The sequence below is a fragment of the Myotis yumanensis genome, unplaced genomic scaffold, assembly GCF_028538775.1.
Source record: "Myotis yumanensis isolate MYYU_CA2020_CCGP unplaced genomic scaffold, mMyoYum1.0.hap1 SCAF_10, whole genome shotgun sequence".
NCBI classification, from domain to species: domain Eukaryota; kingdom Metazoa; phylum Chordata; class Mammalia; order Chiroptera; family Vespertilionidae; genus Myotis; species Myotis yumanensis.
This window is the reverse complement of record NW_027223761.1, coordinates 29080846-29084715: the sequence shown is the minus strand read 5'-3', so window position 1 is coordinate 29084715 and position 3870 is coordinate 29080846. Positions and strand designations below refer to the sequence as shown.

The window sequence follows — 3870 nt, the reverse complement described above, 5'->3', positions numbered from 1 at the left end:
AGATGCAGGCTGAGAGAGAGCCATAGCTCTGTTCAGAACAGGTGTCCCCAAAGCTGATCAGCCATCGCAGCTCCTGTGCGGCACTCAGCGTGGGCGCACAGATGCTTGGTAACCAAGGGATGGTCTATTTAAAGCCACTCTGAATCGGTTCTAGAAGGCATATGAGGACAGAGAAGGAGAGGTGGGAGGAGCTTGTCAGGAGGGAGAAGCCCTGAGCTCATGGTGGGGCTTGTGGCGAGTCCCTGCCTCTCCCTGGGACTCACCTTCTTCAGTACCTCCCAATGGAAAATTGTGTGGGCTCAGGAGCCAGCTGCATGGGCTTAAAGCCAGGCTTCATCACCGATGATCTGTGTGCTTTGGTCAAATTCCTCAACCTCTGGACCTAAGTCTTCTATGTGAAGTGGGGGTGATAATAGTACCTAACTTTTAGCGTTGCTGTGAGGATTTAACAGTGTCTGACACATGCAAAGCACAGGGTAAAAAATTGTAATGATGACACTGATTGGGTTGAACTAGCTTAGTGTGTTGTAAACCTAAAACCACGGAGCCTTTCTTCCAACATATTTAGAACTTCGATGTGTAAGAAAGGTCACATTGAGCTCTTCTGGCTGAAGCAGGTGGGGACCCTGAGCCCAGGCCCTCAGACCCCCCTCCCCAGGGCTGTCTCTCAGTGCCCCAAGCACCTCCACAGAATCCCTAGGCTCTAAAAACCCAGCTTGAAAGCAGTTGTCCCAAAGGACCTCTGAGGTCCTTCTCAGCTGCTCCTTTTAATCTAAGCCTTCCTTCCAAAGCTGGAGCATACATCTGGAAAATCTGCCCTTTACATTTCAACATCCATTTCCCAAAAGCATCAGCTGAGCCAGGCCCCAGGGACAGTCTGGTCAAGGGGAACCGAGTTCACATGGAGAGGTGAGGATGTTATTGCAGCAACAGCCCTGACTGCAAAGACCCGAAGTCGACCAATACCACCTCCACATGTGACGTCGGGAAATCCCTGTTTAAGGAAAGTTACATGTGATGATTCATTCCACTGCCCATCAAAGTCACCTTCGTTCCTCCACAACTTGAGTCAAGACTTATTTTCAAGATAGGCCTTTTCCTAGGACCCCACATCTAATCCACAGTTGTTCTGCCTGTCAGCCTCCTTGTCACAATTTTCTCAGTGGGGCTGCTTTTATCTCCACTTAAATGCAGACATCCTGGTGACAGACTTCATAAAGTATCCTACTAGCATCTTTGCAATCTAGTTTCTTCAACTAATTCACTTTAGGGCTCCGGAGGCTGGACAGCAGAAAGTGCTTTGCTCTCTTGGCCAAGGATCTGAAATGTATTATTCCTTAGTACATTGCTAAAGTTGCAGTTGTGTTGCATTCCATGATCACTCAAGACATTGGCAAAATGTTACAGGTCTCACTGTCGCCCCTGCGATCCATTTTCTGTGATGGAAGCATAGCTGTGCCTCAGTTTAGCCTCATTAACCATCTCTGGACACCATGATCAAAGGTGCCCAGTCTCATCAAGAAGGAGGCTTCACCTCCACATGCGTTAAGATAAGTTGCAGATGTGACAGCCTCCACCAGTCACCGTCCAGGGTAGCTTCACATCCTTTTGCCTCTAGATGATCGGCACTGCCATCTCACTATGAGTGGCTGTCTCTCTTCTCCACTAAGGGACTGCATCTTGGTCTTACCCCTCCAAACCCTAGCAGAGGTGCCCAATAAATTGATATGGAATCAATCAGATGGAATTAAATATGGGCACCTCTATGGGGCTGATTCAACAATGACCCAGACAGACCTGGATCCTGACCGCAAAGAGGGAGGGAAGATAAGTACAAGTGTGATGGGGTTCATGACTTACTATTGACAGGTAAAATCCCAAAGCCCAGTGTAACTGTTGCAGGTCCTAACCCCACAGGGGGCAGGGGTTTGCCTCCAGGATCTGGGGAGGATCCTGGAAAACATTACCTTGGGGTCCTGAAATGGAAGAGCTCCTTGCCTCCTGGGACCTCAGAGCCCACGGTGGAGCACTGCCCAGCTTTTTTGGTATAAACAGAAGGCTGGCCCCTTGTTATGTCTAGTTTCATTGCACATTCACTTAGACCAGTGGTTGGCAAACTGCGGCTCACGAGCTGCATGCGGCTCTTTGGCCCCTTGAGTGTGGCTCTTCCACAAAATACCACGTGCAGGCACACATGTACAGTGCGATTGAAACTTCGTGGCCCATGCGCAGAAGTCAGTATTTTGTGGAAGAGCCACACTCAAGGGGCCAAAGAGCCTCATGTGGCTTGCGAGCCACAGTTTGCTGACCACTGACTTAGACATTGGCCTTTCGGCTTCCATGGCTTTGGGGGACACAGTGAACCAAAGCTGGGAGAATGAACTCAATCCCCAGTCTGTCATCGGAGCCCATCTTCATCGACTGCCCTTTGCTTTTCCTTCATTTGTATCTGCCTTTAGTCACATACAGTTGCTTCAACCACCTTGGACTTGTCACTGTTCTCCAACTACTCCCATTCCTGAATGACCAGGTTCTCTGCACTTGGAATGCCTTTTCTTGCACCCCTTTTACCCCTTTTTACTCCTACTGAGCTCCTACTTCAAAACAATCCCAAATGCCACCTCTTCCAGGAAACCTAGCTAGGTCTTCTCGGTTGGAATATTTTTACTCCTCTCTCACCTTTGCTCCCATAGAACTTATATATGTATGACATTCTGCTTGGATTTGAGTTAAATCTCTTACTTTCCTTACTATGTTAGAAACTCAATGAGGTCAAAGTATGTATTTATGATAATTATTATTATCTTACTGGTCGTCTTACCTGCATGTATGTGAGAAGTTCATGGATTTTGGCTTCAACTGCTAGGTCTTTCTCGATATGTGAACTTAGATAAGTTATCTAATGTGTCTGAGTCTTAGTATTCCAGTCTGTAAAATGGAGGTAAAAAATAAATCCCTTTTTTCACAAGCTTATTGTCAGCATTAAAGAAGATGACTTGTATGAAGTAATAATGACAATAAAATCATACTAATGAGAGCTAACATTGATTAATTGCTCACTTAGGCACTGATCTAAACTCTTTACAAGTAGCTCATTTAAATCATAGTTTTGCAGGAAGTTATACAATAATAGTACAGAGAGATCTCTTGTAGCCTACATCCGGTTTTCTTATGTAGTTATGGTACAGTATCAAAACCAGGAAACTGACACTGGCATGATGATGTCTGAATATAGTTCTGTATAGTTTTATCACTTGTTTAGATTTATGTAACCACCACCACCACAATCAAGATACAGATATATTTTATCTCCCCAAAGATCTCCCTAATGCCATCCCTTTATAGTTGCACGCACCTCTCTCTCTTCTACCATCCTTAATTCCTGGCTACCATTAATGTGTTTTCCATCTGCATAATTTTATTTCAACAGTGTTATTTAAATGGGATGGCACAGTATGTGACCTTGTAAGATTGGAATTTTTTCACTCAGCATAATCCATCCAAGTTGTTGTGTGTGTCAAGAGTTTGTCCACTTGTTGTTGCTGACTAAGGTTCCATGGAACGGATGTATCATGGTTTATCCATTGAAGGACATCCAAGTTATTTCCAGCTTGAGGTTATTGCAAATAAAGCTGCTAGAAACATTCATGTATAGGTTTAATGTGAACATGTCTTCATTCCTCTGAGATAAATGCCCAGGGCTGCAATTGTTGATTTAGATGGTTAGTTCCTGTTTAGTTTTTTTAAAGAGAGAGCCAACTGTTTTCCACGTTGGCTGTACCACTTTACATTACCATGAGCAATGTGTGAATAATTCAGTTTCTCCACATCTTCACCAGCATTTGGTGTTATCACTATTGTTTACTTTAT

The 3870-nt window shown here is 44.8% G+C and overlaps 1 non-coding gene across 1 annotated transcript; it reads right to left on the bottom strand.

Annotated features, from left to right (window-relative positions):
• Positions 1-1396: 1396 nt before the first annotated feature.
• On the bottom strand, positions 1397-1530 carry LOC139019127 (small nucleolar RNA SNORA1). The gene has a single exon (XR_011473023.1). It is a non-coding gene; the product is annotated as a small nucleolar RNA SNORA1 (small nucleolar RNA).
• Between the last annotated feature and the right edge of the window lie 2340 nt (positions 1531-3870).